The sequence below is a fragment of the Salmo salar genome, chromosome 13, assembly GCF_965601325.2.
Source record: "Salmo salar chromosome 13, fSalSal1, whole genome shotgun sequence".
Lineage (NCBI taxonomy): Eukaryota > Metazoa > Chordata > Actinopteri > Salmoniformes > Salmonidae > Salmo > Salmo salar.
Window position 1 is genome coordinate 100,166,126 of NC_138303.1, and position 24,605 is coordinate 100,190,730.

General features: G+C 44.9%; 1 long non-coding RNA gene across 1 annotated transcript; it reads right to left on the reverse strand.

The window, feature by feature from the left end:
- Window positions 1-4,120: 4,120 nt before the first annotated feature.
- Window positions 4,121-24,195, reverse strand: LOC123726105 (uncharacterized). The gene is made up of 3 exons (XR_006758410.2): window positions 23,406-24,195; window positions 4,412-4,584; window positions 4,121-4,321 (listed from the first exon to the last, which is right to left on the reverse strand). It is a non-coding gene; the product is annotated as an uncharacterized LOC123726105 (long non-coding RNA).
- Between the last annotated feature and the right edge of the window lie 410 nt (window positions 24,196-24,605).

Here is a 24,605-nt window from a genome sequence, read left to right on the forward strand (position 1 = left end):
CTAAAGAGCAGGAACCTGGACGTCCCCAAAGAAATCAGAAATATAGACATTGTCATCCTACAAGAAACATGGTATAGAGGAGATGGACCCACTGGTTGCCCTCTAGGTTACAGAGAGCTGGTAGTCCCATCCACCAAGCTACCAGGTGTGAAAAGGGGAAGGGACTCAGGTGGTATGCTAATTTGTTATCGAGCAGACCTAACTCCCTCTATTAAATTAATCAAAACAGGAACATTTTACATTTGGCTAGAAATTCAAAAGGAAAATGTCCTCCTGTGTGCTACCTATATCCCCCCACTAGAATCCCCATACTTTAATGAGGACGGCATCTCCATCCTGGAGGGGGAAATCAATCATTTCCAGGCCCAGGGACATGTACTAGTCTGTGGCGGCCTAAATGACAGAACTGGACAAGAACCTGACACCTTCAGCACACAAAGGAACAAACACCTACCAGGAGTTGACAGCATTCCCTCCCCCATATGCCCCTCTAGGCACAACTACAACAACATAACCAACAAAAACGGGTCACAACTCCTGCAGCTCTGCCGCACGCTGGGCATGTACATAGTCGATGGTAGGCTTCGGGGGGACTCCTATGGTAGGTACACCTTAAGCTCATCTCTTGGCAGTAGTATTGTAGACTACTGCCTCACTGACCTCAACCCAGAGTCTCTCAGAGCGTTCACAGTCAGCCCACTGACACCGATATCAGACCACAGCAAAATCACAGTCTACATGAACAGAGCAATACTCAGGCATCAAAGCCAAAGGAACTGAATAATATTAAGAAATGCTATATATGGAATGAAAGTAGTGTAGAAACTTACCAAAAAACAATTAGGCAACAACAAATTCAATCCATTTTAGACAACTTCGTTGACAAAACGTTTAACTATAATAGTGAAGGTGTAAACTTGGCAGTAGAAAACCTAAACCGTATATTTGACCTCTCAACTTCCCTATCAAATCTAAAAATGTCAAACAGAAAACCCGAAGAAAATTAACAACAATGACAAATGGTTTGATGAAGAATGCAAAAACCTAAGAAAGAAATTGAGAAACATATCCAACATAGAGACCCAGAAAACCTGAGCCTACGCCTTCACTATGCTGAATCACTAAAACAATATAGAAATAGACTAAGGAAAAAGAAAAAACAGCACGTCAGAAATCAGCTCAATGTAATTGAAAAATCCATAGACTATCCACTTCAGGGAAAATTGGAAAACACTGAACAAACAACAACATGAAGATTTATCTATCCAAAACGAAGATGTATGCACTTTTTGGCCCAAAAACAAAAAACAAACAGCAAAAACATATACATAACCAAATACAAATCTTAGAATCAACTATTAAAGATTACCAGAACCCACTGTGTTTTCCAATTATATTGAATGAACTACATGACAAAATACAAACCGAACTACATGACAAAATACAAACCCTACAACCCAAAAAGGCCTGAGGTGTTGATGGTATCCTCAATGAAATTATAAAATATACAGACCACAAATTCCAACTGGCTATACATAAACTCTTTAACATTATCTTTAGCTCTGGCATCGTCCCCATTATTTGGAACCAAGGACTGATCACCCCAATCCACAAAAGTGGAGAAAATTTTGACCCCAATAACTACCGTGGGAAATGCGTCAACAGCAACCTTGGGAAAATCCTCTGCATTATCATTTACAGCAGACTCGTACATTTCCTCAGTGAAAACAATGTACTGAGCAAATGTCAAATTGTCTTTTTACCAAATTACCGTACGACAGACCACGTATTCACCCGGCACACCCTAATTGACAAACAAACAAAAATAGGCAAAGTCTTCTCAGGCTTTGTTGATTTCAAAAAAGCTTTTGACTCAATTTGGCATGAGGGTCTGCTATACAAATTGATGGAAAGTGCTGTTGGGGAAAAAACATACAACATTATAAAATCCATGTACAGTTGAAGTCGGAAGTTTACATGCACTTGGTTGGAGTCATTAACTTCTATGGGCTACCCACCTGCGGGACACAGCCAGTGAAATATCAGGGCGGCAAATTCAAAACAACAAAATGTCATAATTCAACTTTCTCAAACATACAACTATTTTACACCATTTTAAAGAAACACTTCTCCTTGATGTAACCACATTGTCCGATTTCAAAAAGGCTTTACAGTGAAAGCAAAACATTAGATTATGTTAGGAGAGTACATAGACAAAAATAATCATACAGACATTTTCCAAGCAAGGACATGTATCAATAAAACCCAAAACACAGCTAAATGAAGCACTAACCTTTGACGATCTTCATCAGAGGACACTCCTAGGACATTATGTTACACAATACCTGTATGTTTTGTTCGATAAAGTTCATATTTATATCCAAAAACAGCATTTTACATTGGCGCGTGATGTTCAGTAAATGTGTTCCCACCAAAACTTTCAGTGAATGTGCACATCAATTTACAAAAATACTCATCATAAATGTTGACAAAATATATAACAATTATTTTAAGAATTATAGATAGACTACTCCGGGATGCAACCGCTGTGTCAGATTTTAAAATAGCTTTACGGAGAAAGCACATTTTCAATATTCTGAGTACATAGCTCGCCATCACAGCAAGCTATACAGACACCCGCCAAGTTCGGGGGTCAACTAAACTCAGAATTAGTATTATAAATATGCTCTTACCTTTGCTGATCTTCGTCAGAATGCACTCCCAGGACTGCTTCTTCCACAATAAATTTTGTTTTTGTTCGAAATAATCCATATTTATGTCCAAAAACCTCTGTTTTGTTTGTGCGTACAGATCACTTATCCAAAGGCATAACGCGCGAGTGCGGTACCAGAGACAAAAAGTCAAAATGTTCCATTACCGTACTTAGAAGCATGTCAAACGCTGTTTAAAATCAATCTTTATGCTATTTTTAACGTAAAATTGCGATAATATTCCAACCGGACAATAGCATATTCATTCAAGAAGAAAAAGAAGGAACGGCGCACTCGCAGGACCGTGCATATCCAATCCCTTTGTCCACAGGCAGTCCACTGATTGACTGAGCTCCTATTATCTGCCCAGTGACAGGAGAATGCTGAAAGAACTTTCTGAAGGCTGTTGACAGCCAATGGAAGGCTTGGGAAGTGCAACGTGACCCCACAGAAACTGTAGTTTCGATAGAGAATCAAAAGAAGAACTACAATTCTCAGACTTTCCACTTCCTGGTTGGATTTTTCTCAGGTTTTTGCCTGCCATATGAGTTCTGTTATACTCACAGACACCATTCAAACAGTTTTAGAAACTTCAGAGTGTTTTCTATCCAAATCTACTAATAATATGCATATTCTAGTTTCTGGGCAAGAGTAGCAACCAGTTTAATTTGGGTATGTTTTTTCATCTGGCCGTGAAAATACTGCCCCCTACACCCCCAACACTCCTACAAATTTCTTGATAAAAACTATACCTTTGGAAGTCGGTTAGGACATCTACTTTCTGCATGACATGTAATTTTTACAACAATTGTTTACAGACAGATTATTTCACTTATAAATCACTGTATCACAATTTCAGTCGGTCAGAAGTTTACATACACTAAGTTGACTGTGCCTTTAAACAGCTTGGAAAATTCCAGAAAATGATGTCATGGCTTTAGAAGCTTCTGATAGGCTAATTAACATAATTTGAGTTAGTTGGAGGTGTACCTGTGGATGTATTTCAAGGCCTACCTTCAAACTCAGTGCCTCTTTGCTTGACATCATGGGAAAATCAAAATAAATCAGCCAAGACTTCAGAAGAAATTGTAGACCTCCACAAGTCTGGTTTATCCTTGGGAGCAATTTCCATACACCTGAAAGTACCATGTTCATCTGTACAAACAATAGTATGCAAGTTTAAACACCATTGACCATGCAGCCGTCATACCACTCAGGAAGGAGAATCGTTCTGTCTCCTAGAGATGAACGTACTTTGGTGCAAAAAGTGCTAATCAATCCCAGAACAACAGCAAAAAATCTTGTGAAGATGCTGGAGGAAACAGGTACAAAAGTATATATATTCACATTAAAACGAATCCAATATCGACATAACCTGAAAGGCCACTCAGCAAGGAAGAAGCCACTGCTCCAAAACCGCCATAAAAAAAACAGGACAAGGTGAGTAAAATGAAGGTGAGTATTTATTTACAGAGTCAAGGTGAAAATAGAATAATCCAGGAGACGGAGCGGCAGCGGAGGTGAGTTGATGAGAGTGAATAGGCAGATCCAATGATGTCACTGAAACCACCGACGACCAGGCAAGGGGGTTGAATGTTCCGGGAGAATGACTGTAGACAGAGTAAACAGGGGTGAGTAACCGGTAAAAAGTACAGAACAACAACACAAACTCTAGTGACTGATACGCTGACACAACATACTGTTCATTGCTAACAATCCGGCAGGTAATGGATGTCAGGTCAGAGCTTATAAAGTGAAGAGGTGATGATCAGGACCAGGTGTGCAGATAGCTGATGAGATGCAGGTGCGGGTAATCGAGAGATCTCCCGCCTAGCTTCGTCGCCTGGCAACCAGACAGGGTGCGTTCAGGAACCTTAGGAAACAGACTCCAAAACAGAAAACAGTCAGCTCAGGCAGAAAACAGACTCAGGAAGCGGGATTCATGACAATCTAGTCACCTAAAATGAAGCGAATCCCAAACCTTCCATAACAAAGCCATCACCTACAGAGAGATGAACCTGAAGAAGAGTCCCCTAAGCAAGCTGGTCCTGGGGCTCTGTTCACAAACACAAACAGACCCCACAGAGCCCAAGGACAGCAACACAATTAGAACCAACCAAGTCATGAGAAAACCAAAAGATAATTACTTGACACATTTGAAAGAATTTACAAAAAAGCAGAGCAAACTAGAATGATATTTGGCCCTAAACAGAGAGTACACAGTGGCAGAATACCTGAGTACTGTGACTGACCCAAACTTATGGAGAAAAAAATCATGAAATGTATGCATTCACAACTGTAAGTCGCTCTGAATAAGAGCGTCTGCTAAATGACTAAAATGTAAATGTAAAATGTTAAGGAAAGCTTTGACTATGTACAGACTCAATGAGCAAAGCCTTGCTTTTGTGAAAGGCTGCCGTAGGCAGACATGGCTCTTTAAAATATATACATATATTTCACCTTTATTTAACCAGGTAGGCCAGTTGAGAACAAGTTCTCATTTACAACTGTGACCTGGCCAAGATAAAGCAAAGCATTGCGACAAAAACAACAACATAGAGTTACACATGGGATAAACAAATGTACAGTCAATAACACAATAAAAAATATGTATACAGTGTGTGCAAATGAAGTAAGGAATTAAGGCAATAAATGGGCCATAATGTTGAAGTAATTACAATTTAGCAATTAACACTGGAGTGATAGATGTGCAGATGAGGATGTGCAAGTAGAAATACTGGTGTGCAAAAGAGCAGAAAAAAATCAAAAAACTAATATGGGGATGAGGTAGGTAGTTGGTTGGATGGGCTATTTACAGATGGGTTTCTCTCAAGAGAAGACAGGCTATGTGCAAACTGCCTACAAAATGAGGTGGAAACTGAGCTGCTCTTCCTAACTTCCTACCAAATGTATGACCATATTAGAGACACACATTTCCCTCAAATTACACAGATCCACAAAGAATTAGAAAATAAACCCATTTTTGATAAACTCCCATATCTGTTGGGTGAAATACCACAGTGTGCCATCACAGCAGCAAGATTTGTGACCTGTTGCCACAAGAAAAGCGCAACCAGTGTAAATGCAACCCATATTTATGTTTATTTATTTTCCCTTTTGTACTTTAACTATTTGCACATAATATGACATTTGAAATGTCTTTATTCTATTGGAACTTTCGTGAGTGTAATGTTCATGGTTAATTTGTATTTTTTATTTCTCTTTTATTTATTATCTACTTCACTTGCTTTGGCAATGTTAACATATGTTTCCCATGCCAATAAAGCCCTTAAAATGAATTGAAATAGAATTGAGAGATAGAGAGACAGAAAGACAGAGAGAGAGAAAGAGAGGGCATTAGTCTTCATTTTGTGGTCCTCTCATTTCCATTGGATAATGAGATGACCTCATAATAATGAAGTTTATAATGAGGTAGCCAGTTTAAAAAAATTAATAAGAGCAGGGTCAACAGAGAGACACACAAAGCGTGAGAAGGGGAGATTAAGTTAGTTTAGGAGAAGTAATGAAAAGGAGAGAAAGACAGAATGAGGAAGCATTGACAAAGAGCGAGAGAGAGAGAGAGAGCGAGAGAGAGAGAGAGCATAAGTGTGTTTGTGAGAGAGAGAAAGAGAAACAGAGAAACAGAATTAGACAAAAAGAGAGAATACCAAAAATAGGATATATACATATCCTTTCAGTGATTGACAAATGTCCAGCCATGACAAGATGCTTTGTGACAAGAGGCAAGCCTGGCTCAGGCCATCTGAGTTTCCTTAGGTCTGACGGTCTCTCTGCAGAGCCAGAGACAGTTAGTGTTGCCTCACAACTTAGCGGTTATTTAGGGAATAGGGACCCCATGGGGGTTAATTCATTTTTTCATATCTTGTTTCTTTTTTTTGAAGAGGAACATCTTTGTCAATTCCACGCCCCCGCCGTCAACCTTTTAAAAACATGATTTTTAGGATTGATTATGATTACAGTCACGCTTGACAGGCCCAAGAAGGGGATAAGGAAGGAACTGTGGCTCCTGCACGTATGTGTATTAGTTAGTGGATGAGGAACCCAGAATTTCATCCTTGTTTAACTTTCTTGTTATCGCTGCGGTGTGTGTCTATCTACCGATGATCTGCTTAAATGTGACTCACTGAGGAGCGTGTATCAGACTTGCTAATGATGATACATCAACGTCGCTACATTGTAACACACTTCAGTGGAGACACAGTCATTCACTTGAATTAGAATGATTTTGTTGTTAATGTGTTGGATATGAATGGACTTTATAAATAATTAATGATTATCACGGCCTTGAAACACTGTAGTGGGAGGACAGACATTTGCTTGAATTAGAAAGATGTTTTTGTCGTTTTAGTTATCGTGCTGTAGCTCAGATGGTAGAGCATGGCGCTTGTAACGCCAGGATATTGGATTTCACTCCTGGGACCGCCCATATGTATAAAATGTATGCACGCATGACTGTAAGTCTCTTTGGATAAAAGTGTCTGCTAAATGGCATGTATTATTGTTATATATTATCGTACTAGATGTGGACGGGTCTTTATGAATGATACGCTTTCATTGCAGCATTGAGAACATACAATAACTCACTGGTATCTATAATACAGCTGTATTTTTTCAGTGGTGTAAAGTACTTAAGTAAAAATAAGTAGTTTTTTGGAGGTGTCTGTACTTTACTATTTATATTTTTGACAACTTTTACTATTACTTCATTACATTCCTAAAGAAAATAATTTACTTTTTACTCCATACATTTTCCCTAAAACCCAAAAGTACTCATTTACATTTCAAATGCTTAGCAGGACTACTGCCTCTTATCTGGCGGACTCACTAAACACAAAAGCTACATTTGTAAATGATGTCTGAGTGTTGGAGTCCCTTGCCATCCGTAAATGTAAAAAAACTAGAAAATGTTGCTGTCTGGTTTGCTTAATATAAGGAGTTTGAAATTATTTCTACTTTTCCATTTGATACTTAATGATATTTTAGCAATTATATTGACTTTTGATACTTAAGTATATTTAAATTACTTTTAGTATTTTACTCAAGTAGTATTTAACTGGGTGACTTTCACTTTTACTTGAGTCATTTTCTATTAAAGTAGCTTTACTTTACTCAAGTATGACAGTTGGGTACTTTTTCCATCACTGTATTTTTTTTCCTGTTTATGGTCAAACTTTAATCAAAACTATTTCTTAACAGTGATTGTCATCCTCCCTATTTCTCCTTCTCTCTCTCCTCAATATTCCTTCTCTCTGAGAGTTTTCATTCACCTTTCACCCTGACAGGTTTCCCAAGTTACACTCGTTGCAGGACCATTACCCTCCCCTCATTCTCCTCCACGTCAACCCAATTCCAACCCATCCTTCTTTCTTTCATCTGCCAATCCTCTTTTTTGTCCTTTTTTTTACTCCCATCCTATCTCCACCCTTCTTTTTCTTATCCTCTCTTTCTCTCCCATTATCCTCATCTTTTCTCTCAGTTTCTCTCATCCTCCTCCTCTACCTCCTTCCCTCGCTTTCTCTCCTCCCACTCAGTCTGCAAACTGACCTCAGATCAAGATTTACGCTCACAGACAGTTTAATGAATCCAGTGCTTCTTAATGCTCCGCACACTCTGGAGGCCAAGCCTTTCCTCATGTGACATTTTCATGGAAAGCTTTATTGGCAGACAACAGATAAAACAGCAGCCAGGAGAAGTCAAGGTGTGCAGCGGAATAATGTCAGCCGGGTTATAACTCTCCGTTGTTATTATTTAAGATTTACTAGGTTTCTCCTTAGAGTGGTTCCTACCTCTCTCCGGGGCCTACACCTTAGAGAGGTTTCTACCTCTCTCCGCGGCCCGTCGACATGAAAACACTGAGTGAGTGTGAGTGTGCGAAATGCGGTGTGAAGGCGCAAAGGTCATGTTTGATCTCTGTGCTTTCTAACCCATGTTGACATTGAGAGACAAAACAAGATATAGTGCACATGTACAGGATGTAACAGATATACACAGGAGATGAGAGAGGCTAAGTGTTACATATTTCATTTCTTGTGATCTTACAAATCATGTTTAATGAAAATAAAGCACCTTGGAGTTTTGGCTGTGTGTGTGTGTGTGTGTGTGTGTGTGTGTGTGTGTGTGTGTGTGTGTGTGTGTGTGTGTGTGTGTGTGTGTGTGTGTGTGTGTGTGTGTGTTTTAAGGGATTGCAGGCAGAGTGCTTCAGATTGAATTGTTATGTAAAGGCGTGTCAGATTAGATTGTCTGGGCATGGCTAACTTTATCCGACAGGACTGTGTACACGCACAGCCACCAACAGAGGAAGGGGGAGAGGGGGGGGAATGTAGATAGACATGGGTGGGTGGAGAGAGAGGGTGGGTGGGTGGATATATTTAGAGAGAGAAGAGAGAAAAAGACAATGAGACACATAGCTGGAGAGCTGTGGGGGGTGGGTGTAGGCGAGAGGATGGGGAAAAGGAGAGAGTGAGGCAGGAGGGAGTGTGGAAGGGAACAACCCCCTTGCAGCGAAGGAGAGGAAATGCCATGGTTAGAGTTCAGTGAAGTGGTAAATAAGTAGCATCAGCGTATCAGGGCGTTTAAGGGGGAACTGGAGAGGAAATAAAAAAAGGTACATGATCAGTTATTGGTTTCTGGGAACCCAGGGAGCCAGAGGAGAGAGAGGAGAGATAACTACACAGCCAAGTGGAGAGAGAGGAGAGATACCTGCACAGCCAATGAGAGAGAGAGGAGAGACACCTGCAAAGCCAAGGGAAGAGAGAGGAGAGAAAGGAGAGATACCTACACAGCCATTGGGAGAGAGAGAATAGATACCTGCACAGCCAATGTGATTGTATTTATAGATCGATGAGATGACTGAACAAAGGCACATAATCTATAGGCAGGCACAGCAAGGCACAAGGCAATAGTGATGGGTTCTCCTGTGGTTATATTTCTATGGCCAGGCAGAACAGAGGCAATAGTGGTGTGTTTGTTGTGTGTGAGAGAGCGAGAGAGCGAGTCCAATTCAGTAAACACCTCCTAGGAGCCGTGCCTAGGTAGGTGCATATTGTATTAAGTGTGTTTATAACTGTAATTTATGAAGTAGATTAAGATTTTCGCTACAGAGGTTTCTCATGGGAAAATATTTCATTATGTTTGATAATGACCCAGTAAACACACATGCGTGAGCACAAACACAAACACCTGTACACACACAGACATGCACACACACACAAGCGTGCACATGCACACACACATCGGCCCATCAGATATTTCCCGTAAATCCTACAGTAAATGTAGTGGGGACTGTGTGCAACATATTAGCTGTGGTACAGTGAGCAACGCTAAACAAGCCTCCAGGCTAGAGCTGAGCCCACCCCTCTAACAAGTAGGCTGACCAGATAAGACCTCATATAGCAGGGGCGCGAGATAGCCATTCACAGAACAATATGTTTTCACAGGTGTCAGGCCACATTACAATAGAAATCTAGATAGCTGGACAGCCAGTGGCTACAGCTACGTAACAGTTAAAGCTTAGAGCCTGCTCCAAGCTCTGTCTGATGTGAAAGCTTGCTGAGAATATCACTGCATTGGATCATAATGGAAGGTTAAAAAATATATATAGATACAATACCAGTCAAAAGTTTGGACACACCTACTCATTCAAGGGTTTTTCTTAATTTTTTACTATTTTCTAGAATACTAGTGAAGACATCAAGACTATGAAATAACACATATGGAATCATGTAGCAACCAAAAAAAAAAGATTCTTCAAAGTATCCACCTTTTGCCTTGATGACAGCTTTACACACTCTTGGCATTCTCTCAATGCCAAGCGTGTGCAAAGCTGATTCCATATGTCTTATTTCATAGTTTTGATGTCTTCACTATTATTCTACAATGTAGGTTTAAGGGAAGGTTACTCATGACTCCCAAGCTCACCATTTTTAACAAACTACCTCCCAGTTTGAAGTTAGCCCCTAGCCAGATTACTCACAATTTTTGCAATGAGTAGCTAGGTTTACATCCAATTGGCAACAGATTTTCATGCGAATATTCTAAAATATGTATAAAGAAAATATGCCCATTTTCCAACCAGTGGTGTTTGCACCAATCTGAATTGTTGCGGATAAAAATCAGTGCTTGATGACATAGTGCACACAAAATGTACTTTTTTGCTTAAGTTTTCATGTACAAAATATAAATCGAATGTTCAATGTGTTTCCATCGCATTTTCAACTCTAGCGATAGTTTTGTCACAAAAACTGTTGCAGGTTCAGTGAAGGTAGGCTCTGTTGGTAGGTTAGTCATGATGAGATTATTATGGCAGTCAAGCATTGATCATCATGTTACCAGAATAAGACCCTCGATATTTATTGGAAAGGAGCATCAAGCTCATACCATGCATTTTCACCACCCTATGAAGTTCATCTGAACATCTGTAGCCTAATAAACTGCATAGTTTCCTGAGTCGTAGTGGGAGGACCACACACCCTATTATCGCATGACTCCAAATTTACTTTGATATGATAGTAAACTAGACACACTAATGTACTTGTCCTCTTGCTCAGTTGTGCACCGGGGCCTCCCACGCCTCTTTATATTTTGGTTAGAGCAAATTTGCGCTGTTCTGTGAATGGAGTAGTACACAGTGAATAGCCTGGAATAGTCTTAATTTCTCAGAACAAGAATAGACTGACGAGTTTCAGAAGAAAGTTATTTGCTTCTGGCCATTTGGAGTCTGTAATCAAACCCACTGTAACGCCCTGGTCATAGAGAGGGGTTTTTGTTCTTTATTTTGGTTAGGCCAGGGTGTTACATTGGGTGGGCGTTCTATGTTAATTTTTCTATGTTTTTGTATTTCTTTGTTTTGGGCCGTGCTTAGCTCCCAATCAGGCACAGCTGTAGTTCGTTGTTGCTGATTGGGAGTCACACATAAGGAGCCTGTTTTTCCCTTTGGGTTTTGTGGGGGATTGTTTTCAGTCTCGTTCGTGTTTGCACCTGACAGTACTGTTTGGCTGTCGGTTTTCTTGTTTTTGTATAGTGTTCTTTCGTCATTAATAAATTCCTGAAGATGAACACTAACTCCGCTGCACCTTGGTCTACTCTCTCTTCAGACAGCCATTACGGAATCCCCCACCAAAAACGGACCAAGCAGCGGAGGAAGGAGAAGCACCAGGAGAGGGGAAATATGGACTCATGGACTTTGGAGGAGATGGAAAGGTGCGTTCAGGATTCCTGGAGATGGGAGGAATTGCTCGACGGAGGTGGACCGTGGGCTCAGGCTGGGGAGTATCGCCACCCGCAGTGGGAGATCGAGGCGGCGATAGCTGAGAGGTGCTGGTACGAAGCGAGGGAGTGCAACAGGCACGAGAGGCAGCCCCCCCAAAAAAATTGGGGGGGGGGCACACGGGGAGTGTGGCGGAACCAGGAAGGAATTCTGGGCCAACTCCCCGTGCTTACGGCAGGCAGCGTGGTACTGGTAAGGCACCGTGTTATGCTGTGAAGCGCACGGTGTCTCCAGTGCGCGTGCATAGCCCGGTGCGCTATAGGCCAGCCCCCCGCAAGTGCCATGCGAGTGCAGGCATCGAGCCAGGACGGATTGTGCCGGCTCAGCGCGTCTGGTCTCCAGTGCGCCTTTTCGGTCCAGGTTATCCTGCACCGGCTCTGCGCACTGTGTCTCCTGGGCGCTGGGAGGGTCCAGTTCGCCCAATGCCTGTGCGCCGCCCGTGCCGGGCCAAAGTGGGCATTCAGCCTGGAGTGTGGGGAAATAGCCTAAGTACCAGAACTCCAGTGCTCCCCCACAGCCCAGTTTATTCTGTGCCTCCTCCTCGGTCCAGGCCTCCGGTGGGTCTCCCCATCCTGGTCTGTCCTGTGCCTTCTCCTAGGACCAGGCCTCCAGTGGGTCTCCCCATCTTGGTCTGTCCTGTGCCTCCTCCTAGGACCAGGCCTCCAGTGGGTCTCACCAGTCCGGAGCCGCCAGAGCCGCCCGCCAGTCTGGAGCCGCCAGAGTGGCCCGCCAGTCCGGAGCCGCCAGAGCCGCCCGTCAGTCCGGACCCGCCAGAGCCGCCCGCCTGTCCAGAGCCGCCAGAGCCGCCCGCCTGTCCGGAGCCGCCAGAGCCGCCCGCCTGTCCGGAGCCGCCAGAGCCGCCCGCCTGTCCGGAGCCGCCAGAGCCGCCCGCCTGTCCGGAGCCGCCAGAGCCGCCCGCCTGTCCGGAGCCGCCAGAGCCGCCCGCCTGTCCGGAGCCGCCAGAGCCGCCCGCCTGTCCGGAGCCGCCAGAGCCGCCCGCCTGTCCGGAGCCGCCAGAGTTGTCCGCCTGTCCGGAGGCGCCGGAGCCGCCCGCCAGCCTGGTGAGTCCTGTGCCTGCGCCCAGGGCCAGGCCTCCTTCATGTCTCCCCAGCCTGGTGAGTCCTGTGCCTATGCCCAGGGCCAGGCCTCCTTCATGTCTCCCCAGCCTGGTGAATCCTGGGCCAGAGCCGCCAGAGCCCCCCACCAGCCCAGAGCCGCCGGAGCCGCCAGAGCCGCCTGGTGAGTCCTGTGCCTGCGCCCAGGGCCAGGCCTCCTTCATGTCTCCCCAGCCTGGTGAATCCTGGGCCAGAACCGCCAGAGCCGCCCGCCAGCCCAGAGCCGCCGGAGCCGCCAGGGCGCAGCCAGAATCGCCCGCCAAGCGGGCGCAGTCAGGGTCGCCCACCAGTCCTCCGGCGCGGCCAGGGGCGCCACCTAAGTGGGCGACGCCGAGGGTGGAGCGGAGGCCACGTCCCGCACCTGAGCCGCCGCTGTAAGAAGGCCCACACGGACCCTCCCCTTCAGAGTCAGGTTTTGCGGCCGGAGTCCGCACCTTGGGGGGGGGGGGGGGGGTACTGTAACGCCCTGGCCATAGAGAGGGGTTTTTGTTCTTAATTTTGGTTAGGCCAGGGTGTTACATTGGGTGGGCGTTCTATGTTAATTTTTCTATGTTTTTGTGTTTCTTTGTTTTGGGCCGTGCGTGGCTCCCAATCAGGCACAGTTGTAGTTCGTTGTTGCTGATTGGGAGTCACTCATAAGGAGCCTGTTTTTCCTTTGGGTTTTGTGGGGGATTATTTTCTGTCTCGTTCGTGTTTGCACCTGACAGTACTGTTTGGCTGTCGGTTTTCTTGTTTTTTGTATAGTGTTCTTTCGTCATTAATAAATTCCTGAAGATGAACACTAACTCTGCTGCACCTCGGTCTACTCTCTCTTCAGACAGCCGTTACACCCACAAATGCTGATGCTCCAGATACTCAACTAGTCTAAAGAAGGCCAGTTTAAATGCTTCTTTAATCAGGACAACAGTTTTCAACTGTGATAACATAATTGCAACAGGGTTTTCCAATGATCAATAAGCCTTTTAAAATGATAAACTTGGATTAGCTAACACATTTACATTTACGTCATTTAGCAGACGCTCATATCCAGAGCGACTTACAAATTGGTGCATTCACCTTATGATATCCAGTGGAACAACCACTTTACAATAGTCCATCTATATCTTTTTTTTGGGGGGGGGGGGTTAGAAGGATTACTATATCCTATCTCAGGTATTCCTTAAAGAGGTGGGGTTTCAGGTGTCTACGGTAGGTGGTGATTGACTCCGCTGTCCTGGCATCGTGAGGGAGCTTGATCCACCATTGGGGTGCCAGAGCAGCGAACAGTTTTGACTAGGCTGAGCGGGAACTGTGCTTCCGCAGAGGTAGGGGGGCCAGCAGGCCAGAGGTGGATGAACGCAGTGCCCCTGTTTGGGTGTAGGGCCTGATCAGAGCCTGAAGTTACGGAGGTGCCGTTCCCCTCACAGCTCCGTAGGCAAGCACCATGGTCTTGTAGCAGATGCGAGCTTCAACTGGAAGCCAGTGGAGTGTGCGGAGGAGCGGGGTGACGTGAGAGAACTTGGGAAGGTTGAACACAAGACGGGCTGCGGCGTTCTGGATGAGTTGTAGGGGTTTAATGGCACAGGCAGGGAGCCCCGCCAACAGGGAGTTGCAGTAATCCAGACGGGAGATGACAAGTGCCTGGATTAGGACCTGCGCCGCTTCCTGTGTAAGGCAGGGTCGTACTCTGCGAATGATGTATAGCATGAACCTACAGGATCGGGTCACCGCCTTGATGTTAGCGGAGGACGACAGGGTGTTGTCCAGGGTCACGCCGAGGCTCTTAGCACTCTGGGAGGAGGACACAATGGAGTTGTCCACCGTGATGGCGAGATCATGGAAAGGGCAGTCCTTCCCCGGGAGGAAGAGCAGCTCCGTCTTGCCGAGGTTCAGCTTGAGGTGGTGGTCTGTCATCCACACTGATATGTCTGCCAGACATGCAGAGATGCAATTCGCCACCTGGTTATCAGAAGGGGGAAAGGAGACGATTAATTGTGTGTCGTCTGCGTAGCAATGATAGGAGAGACCATGTGAGGATATGACAGAGCCAAGTGACTTTGTGTATAGCGAGAATAGGAGAGGGCCTAGAACTGAGCCCTGGGGGACACCAGTGGTGAGAGCACGTGGTGCGGAGACGGATTCTCGCCACACCACCTGGTAGGAGCGACCTGTCAGGTAGGACGCAATCCAAGAGTGAGCCGCGCCGGAGATACCCAACTCGGAGAGGGTGGAGAGGAGGATCTGATGGATCACAGTATCAAAGGCAGCAGATAGGTCTAGAAGGATGAGAGCAGAGGAGAGAGAGTTAGCTTTAGCAGTGCGGAGAGCCTCCGTGACACAGAGAAGAGCAGTCTCAGTTCAATGACCAGCCTTGAAACCTGACTGATTTGGTTCGAGAAGGTCATTCTGAGAGAGATAGCAGGAGAGCTGGCCAGGGACGGCACGTTCAAGAGTTTTGGAGAGAAAAGAAAGAAGGGATACTGGTCTGTAGTTGTTGACATCGGAGGGATCGAGTGTAGGTTTTTTGAGAAGGGGTGCAACTCTCGCTCTCTTGAAGACGGAAGGGACGTAGCCAGCGGTCAAGGATGAGTTGATGAACGAGGTGAGGTAAGGGAGAAGGTCTCCGGAAATGGTCTGGAGAAGAGAGGAGGGGATAGGGTCAAGCGGGCAGGTTGTTGGGCGGCCGGCCGTCACAAGACGCAAGATTTCATCTGGAGAGAGAGGGGAGAAAGAGGTCAAAGCATAGGGTAGGGCAATGTGAGCAGGACCAGCGGTGTCGTTTGACTTAACAAACGAGGATCGGATGTCGTCGACCTTCTTTTCAAAATGGTTGACGAAGTCATCCGCAGAGAGGGAGGGGGGGGGGAGGATACAGGAGGGAGGAGAAGGTGGCAAAGAGCTTCCTAGGGTTAGAGGCAGATGCTTGGAATTTAGAGTGGTAGAAAGTGGCTTTAGCAGCAGAAACAGAGGAGGAAAATGTAGAGAGGAGGGAGTGAAAAGATGTCAGGTCCGCAGGGAGGCTAGTTTTCCTCCATTTCCGCTCGGCTGCCCGGAGCCCTATTCTGTGAGCTCGCAATGAGTCGTCAAGCCACGGAGCAGGAGGGGAGGACCAAGCCGGTCGGGAGGATAGGGGACATAGAGAGTCAAAGGATGCAGAAAAGGAGGAGAGGAGGGTTGAGGAATCAGAATCAGGAGATTGGTTGGAGAAGGATTGAGCAGAGGGAAGAGATGATAGGATGGAAGAGGAGAGAGTAGCAGGAGAGAGAGAGTGAAGGTTGCGACGGCGCAATACCATCTGAGTAGGGGCAGAGTGAGTAGTGTTGGAGGAGAACGAGAGGGAAAAGGATACAAGGTAGTGATCGGAGACTTGGAGGGGAGTTGCAGTGAGATTAGTAGAAGAGCAGCATCTAGTGAAGATGAGGTCAAGCGTGAGTAGGGGGGGATGGTGAGAGGGTGAGGTCAAAAGAGGAGAGGAGTGGAAAGAAGGAGGCAGAGAGAAATGAGTCAAAGGTAGACGCAGGGAGGTTAAAGTCACCCAGAACTGTGAGGGGTGAGCCATCCTCAGAAAAGGAACTTATCAAGACGTCAAGCTCATTGATGAACTCGCCAAGGGAACCTGGAGGGCGATAAATGGTAAGGATGTTAAGCTTGAATTTTATTTATTTATTTATTTCACCTTTATTTAACCAGGTAGGCAAGTTGAGAACAAGTTCTCATTTACAATTGCGACCTGGCCAAGATAAAGGCAAAGCAGTTCGACAACATACAAGAACACAGAGTTACACATGGAGTAAAACAACATACAATCAATGATGCAGTAGAAAAAAATAAATAAAAAAATAAAAAAATAAGATTATATACAATGTGAGCAAATGATGTGAGATAAGGGAGGTAAAGGCAAAAAAATGCCATGGTGGCAAAGTAAATAAAGTATAGCAAGAAAAACACTGGAATGGTAGATTTGTAGTTTGAAGAAAGTTCAGAGATAAAATATAAATAATATGGTGCAAAGGAGCAAAATAAATAAAATAAATAAATACAGTAGGGGAAGAGGTAGTAGTTTGTGCTAAATTATAGATGGGCTATGTACAGGTGCAGTGATCTGTGAGCTGCTCTGACAGCTGGTGCTTAAAGCTAGTGAGGGAGATAAGTGTTTCCAGTTTCAGAGATTTTTGTAGTTCGTTCCAGTCATTGGCAGCAGAGAACTGGAAGGAGAGACGACCAAAGGAGGAGTTGGCTTTAAGGGTGACCAGAGAGATATACCTGCTGGAGCGCGTGCTACAGGTGGGTGCTGCTATGGTGACCAGTGAGCGGAGATAAGGGGGGACTTTACCTAGCAGGGTCTTGTAGATGACCTGGAGCCAATGTGTTTGGCGACGATTATGAAGCGAAGGCCAGCCAACGAGAGCGTACAGGTCGCAGTGTTGGGTAGTATATGGGGATTTGGTGACAAAACGGATGGCACTGTGATAGACTGCATCCAGCTTGTTGAGTAGGGTATTGGAAGCTATTTTGTAAATGACATCGCCGAAGTCGAGGATTGGTAGGATGGTCAGTTTTACGAGGGTATGTTTGGCAGCATGAGTGAAGGATGCTTTGTTGCGAAATAGGAAGCCAATTCGAGATTTCACTTTGGATTGGAGATGATTGATGTGAGTCTGGAAGGAGAGTTTACAGTCTAACCAGACACCTAGGTATTTGTAGTTGTCCACAAATTCTAAGTTAGAACCGTCCAGAGAAGTGATGCTGGACAGGCGGGCAGGTGCAGGCAGCGATCGGTTGAAGAGCATGCATTTAGTTTTACTTGTGTTTAGGAGCAGTTGGAGACCACGGAAGGAGAGTTGAATGGCATTGAAGCTCGAATGGGCTAGTGATTGTGACAGCATGGAATTCAAATGAGGAGATAGACAGATGGGTCAGGGGAGAAAGAGAGAATGTCCACTTGGGAGAGATGAGGATTCCAGTGCCACCACCCCGCTGACCAGATGCTCACAACGTGCCATTGGAACACAGGAGTGATGGTTGCTGATAATGGGCCTCTGTACGCCTATGTAGATATTCCATTAAAAATCAGCTGTTTCCAGCTACAATAGTCATTTACAACATTAACAATGTCTACTCTGTATTTCTGATCAATTTGATGTTATTTTAATCAACAACAAACAATTGCTTTTCTTTCAAAAACAAGGACATTTCTAAGTGACCCCAAACTTTTGAACGGTAGTGTATATATACATCTGGTTGTAATCTGTGTACCTTGATAGCGTCATGAAAAATAGATGCCTTTATCTGTAAGCAACAGAGACAGTTTAGTTGTAGTCGGGTTATTTAACATCTTCTCAACCAAAAAAACAACACATTACAACGAGAATTTATCATTATAGCCTCATATAGCCTCAAAGATGGCGCCGGAGGGGATGGCTGCTGTCTTATCGGCTTTTAACCAACCATGCTATTCTGTTTGTTTTTTTGCGTTGTTCGTAACTTGTTTTGTACATAATGTTGCTGCTACCGTCTCTTATGACCGAAAATAGCTTCTGGACATCAGAACTGCGATTACTCACCTCATATTAGACAGAGAGTTTTTCTTCAATGAGTCAGACGGGAAGGATATACTATAGACAACCGACCAGGCCCAGATCATTCGCTGGAGAAGGAAACTGAGATTTTGCGCAAAAATATCAGGGTGCCTTGTGAGGATCAGGCGACGAGTGGCTAATCTGCCTTGGCTAATCTGCCTTTGCCTTCCGTCCTGCTAGCTAACGTTCAATCGCTGGAAAATAAATGGGACGAACTGAAAGCACATATATCCTACCAACGGGACATTCGAGTCGTGGCTGAACAACGACACTAAGAACATACAGCTGGCGGGTTATACAGTCTATCAGCAGGATAGAACAGCAGCCTCTGGTAAGAGACGGGGCGGGGGCCTCTGCATATATGTAAACAACAGCTGGTGCACGATATCTAAGGAAGTCTCAAGGTTTTGCACACCTGAGGTAGAGTATCTCATGATAAGCTGTAGACCACACTATCTACTGTACCTAGAGTTCGCATCTGTATTTTTCGTAGCTGTCTACATACCACCACAGACTGATGCTAGCACTAAAACCACACTCAATGAGTTGTATACCGCCATAAGCAAACAGGAAAACACTCATCCAGAGGTGGCGCTCCTATTGGCCGGTGACTTTAATGCAGGGAAACTTAAATCAGTTTTACCTCATTTCTATCAGCATGTTAAATGTGCAACCAGAGGGAAAAGAATTCTAGACCACCTTTACTCCACACACAGAGACGTGTACAAAGCTCTCACTCGCCCTCCATTTGGCAAATCTGACCATAATTCTATCCTCCTGATTCCTGCTTTCAAGCTAAAACTTAAGCACGAAGCACCTGTGTCTCGGTCTATAAAAAAGTCATCAGATGAAGCAAATGCTAAACTACAGGACTGTTTTGCTAGCACAGACTGGATTATGTTCCGGAATTCTTCCGATGGCATTGATGAGTACACCACATCAGTCACTGGCTTTATCAATAAGTGCATCGAGGATGTCGTCCTCACTGTGACTGTATGTACATACCCCAACCAGAAGCCATGGATTACAGGAAACATTCGCACTGAGCTAAAGGGTAAAGCTGCCGCTTTCAAGGAGCGGACTCTAATCCGGACTCTAATCAGGACTCTAATCCAGAAGTTTATAAGAAATGCCGCTATGCCCTCCGACGAACCATCAAACAGGTAAAGTGTCAATACAGGACTAAGATCAAATCGTACTACACCGGCTTCGACCAGGCGAGCTAAATAACTTCTATGCTCGCTTCAAGGCAAGCAACATTGAAATATGCATGAGAGCATCAGCTGTTCCAGATGACTGCGTGATCACGCTCTCCGCAGCCGATATTAGTAACACCATGCACAGACCGGACCCGCACGTGCGCCATCGTGCGCATATTGATTTTGTCCCCCCACACCAAATGAGATCACGACACGCAGGTTGAAATATCAAAACAAACTCTGAACCTATTATATTAATTTGGGGACAGGTCGATAAGCATTAAACATTTATGGCAAATTTAGCTAGCTAGCTTGCAGTTGCTAGCTAATTTGTCCTATTTAGCTAGCTTGCTGTTGCTAGTTAATCTGTCCTGGGATATAAATGTTGAGTTTTACCTGAAATGCACAAGGTCCTCTACTTCGACAATTATTCCACATATAAAACAATTTCTAGTCATCTCTCCTCTTTCCAGTCTTTTTCTTCTTTGGACTTTATATGGCGATTGGCATCTAACTTGCATAGTATTACCACGACGACCGACTGACCTCAGTTCATCTTTCAATCACTCACATGGGTATAACCAATGAGGAGATGGCACGTGGGTATCTGCTTCTATAAACCAATAAGGAGATGGGAGAGGCAGGACTTGCATCGCGTTCAGCGTCACAAATAGAATTGACTTGTATTTTAGCACTTGGCAACGCAGACGCTCGTTGGCGCGCGCAAGCAGTGTGGGTGCAATGATTGAATAACATGTATGTGTACATTTATTTTGCAACGCGAGCGCACGTGACGCAAGCAGTGTGGTCAGCATGTGAGACCTTTAAACAGGTCAACATTCACAAGGCCGCAAGGCCAGACGGATTACCAGGACGTGTACTCCGAGCATGCGCGGACCAACTGGCAAGTGTCTTCACTGACATTTTCTACCTCTCCCTGTCTGAGTCTGTAATACCAACATGTTTCAAGCAGACCACCATAGTCCCTGTGCCCAAAAACACTAAGGTAACCTGCCTAAATTACTCCCGACCCATAGCACTCATGTCTGTAGCCATGAAATGCTTTGAAAGGCTGGTCATGGCTCACATCAACACCATTATCCCATAAACCCTAGACCCACTCCAATTTGCATACAGCACCAACAGATCCACAGATGATGCAATCTCTATTGTACTCCACACTGCCCTTTAACACCTGGACAAAAGGAACACCTATGTGAGAATGCTTTTAATTGACTACAGCTCAGCGTTCAACACCATAGTGCCCTCAAAGCTCATCACTAAGCTAAGGACCCTGGGACTAAACACCTCCTTCTGCAACTGGATCCTGGACTTCCTGACGGGCCTCCCCCAGACGGTAAGGGTAGGTAACAACACATCTGCCACGCTGATCCTCAACACAGGGATCCCTCAGGGGTGCGTTCTCAGTCCCCTCCTGTGCTCCCTGTTCACTCATGACTGCACGGCCAGGCACGAGTCCAACACCATCATTAAGTTTGCTGATGACACAACAGTGGTAAAGTCACATTTTGTGACCCATGCCAGGTGGTTGCGGTGTCATAGTCTCAGAGGCCTGAATATCATGGGAACGGGCAATGAATAAATAACTGGGGAAAAATAAAGGTAGAGAATGAAATAGAGGTAGATGAGGAAAGTAAAAAGCTGTGAAGAGGGGACGAGAATTAAAGAGATGGAGAAATGGAGGGATGGAGAGATGGAGAGAGAGAGATGGAGAGGGTGAGGAATTGAGAGATGTTGAGAGTGAGAGATGGAGGGATGGAGGGATAGAGAGATGGAGGGATAGAGGGATGGGGAGATGGAGATGCAGAGATGGAGGGAGTGTGAGGAAAAGGTAAGGTGGATGAAGCGAGAGATCTAAAGGAAAATAAATGGAGGTAAAGATAGGGAGATGATGATGATGATGATGGAAACAGCAAGGTTACATTTCTGGCGAGGAGCCTAAACCGACCCAAAAAATGCACAGTGATTAGATGAGATAAAAGAGGGAAAAGAGAGGGAGACAGGGAGGGGAGAAAGGAGAAGCAGGATGACAGACATGACTAACAACACAGTGTTTCCACAAAGAGGAACCAGGGGGGTTAGAGTGTAGTGTAGTGTAGTGTAGTGTAGTGTAGTGTAGTGTATATGCGTGCGTGTGTGCATGCATGTGTATATTGATGTTCACATTTAAGTGAGTATGTGAGTGTGAGTATGATATTGTTAAGATAAAAAAACATCTGCGTTACCTATGTACTCTCCATACCTCCTTACCCTATGGGTGAGATGACAACACACACACTGTAAAAAAAACAGGTGTCAACTAAACAATTCAGTGAAAACCAGGACTCCAATGTACTATCCTTTATGGTCAAGGTGACTGTTTTCTATTGACTTTGTTCTCTGGGTGTGTTAAATTACGCTTTCTGTGTGTTAGAATAAAGAACACTGTTTGAGAAGGTTGCGTGGGTGAAGGATTTAGATCAAGAAAGCATTATTTACAATATCACAACGGACCAGTTACAGTGTGCATCATTAAATACACGGTCATACAGTATACACAAAGGCATGCCTCTCATTAAGTGCACAGACAATGTACACGTGTGCTCTCTTAAATACGTAGACCCCCACACACACTCACTCATGGAAAATATGCACTGACAGCATTCTAGGGTGACAGGTAGCCTAGCGGTAGTAGTGTTGGGCCAGTAACCAAAAGGTTACAGGTTTGAATACCTGAGCCGACAAGTGGAAAGATCTGTTACTGTGCCCTTGAGCAAGCCACTTCACCCTAATGTGCTCCAGTGGAGTTGTACTACTCTGACTGACCCTGTATTACAACACATTTCACTACACATATCATACTACTATGGCTGACCCTGTATAACAACACATTTCACTACACATATCATACTACTATGGCTGACCCTGTATAACAACACATTTCACTACACCTATCATACTACTCTGACTGACCCTGTATTACAACACATTTCACTACACCTATCATACTACTATGGCTGACCCTGAATAACAACACATTTCACTACACCTATCCAGTGTATGACAATAAAACCTTTTTTATATATATTTTTTCTGCTTCAATCTGCAAACCGGCATCTCTGACAACCCAATCTAAGCCCCTTGGTCTTTAAAGCCGCTCATAAAGATAAGCAATCTCACACACAACTCCCACACTGGCTGTAAAGCACTTCCTAACACACACACACACGCACACAACACACACACAAACAGCTTTCTCTCCCATTCATTTCCCCCATGGTTGTGATAAGGTTGCACACCCGAGTAGAAAGGAAGAGAAACACAAACAAGTCTAAACAAGCAGAAACACCAGTAACTCATCAATAACTCACAAGTTATTCACCAGTTACTCACCAGTTACTCACCAGTAACTCATCAATAACTCACCAGTTACTCACCAGTTACTCACCAGCAACTCATCAATAACTCACCAGTTACTCACCAGTAACTCACAAGTAACTCACCAGTAACTCACCAGTTACTCACAAGTAACTCACCAGTAACTCCACTGCATGTATTCCTTATATCGCTCCTTTACACCTGTCCTCTGATAATCTGTTGTCCCTTTTCCTACTCTCCTGGGACCATTCCTCCTCTCCCTCTGTCGTGGGCTGTTTGGGTAGAAGTGAAATGATGCTGGGAATATCCTTCAGAATGCTGAACAGAGTCACACACACCATCTCTATCTCTCTTCTTTTTCACTCATATGCTTCTTCCTCTTCTTTCCTATGCTCTGTTTGTTCCATTCTTACATCGCTCCAGTTTTTTCCCCCTTTATTTCTTTCACATCTCTCTTTCACTGCTGCTCGGTGTTCTCCGTTCCCTAGCATCATCAGTAAGGACTCCATCTGTCCCTCTCCTCCTCTTCTCTCTCTCTCTCTCTCTCTCTCTCTCCCTCCCTCCCTCCCTCCCTGCTGTGCCCTCTGTTTCACTCTCTTCTCCTCAGAGTCATCTCCTCAACTATAAGCCTACTCATTTCCCAGCCTGAGCACAGTGGCTTTGCAGGTGACTGTCAGCATGTATGTGTGTGTGAGTCTGAAAGTGTGTGTCAGAGTGTGTGCGCAGGCGCATGTGTAAGAGAGAACAGGGGGGAGAGCAGGAGCCAGAGACACAGTGAATAAACAGGCAGTTATCCTCTTGGATGCGCCGTTCAGTTCGCTCTCTCTCTGTCTCTCGCTCTCTTTCTATCGCTCCTTCTCTTTCTGTCTCCCTCACTCTGTTTTTCTCTTGCTCCCTCTCTTTCTGTTTCCCTCACTCTGTCTTTCTCTCGCTCCCTCTCTCCCTTTCTGACCTTTCTGTCCCTCTGTGTCACCGCGCAAGTCCTGTATCCTTGTCAGTGGAGAGAGACCGAGAGAGAGAGGGAGAGAGCGAGAGAAAGAGAATGAGAGGGAGGGATAGAGAGAGAGGGAGAGAGAGAGAGGGAGGGGGGAGGGAGGAGGGAGGAAGAGCGAGAGAGGGTGGAGTGAGAGATGGGGGAGAGAGTAGGAGGTAGGAGAAGGTGGGGCTTGTGTCTCTGTCTAATTAAAAAACAGAGTATGTACAGCTGCAGAGAGAGGGAGCGATGAAAAAGGAGAAAGAGGGAGAAAGAGAGATATAATTGAATTGATTGAGAGAGAGGAAGAAAGAGTGGGAGAGAGAGAGGGACCTTAAATTGAATTGAATTGAGAGCATGAGAGAGAGAGAGAGAGAGAGAGAGA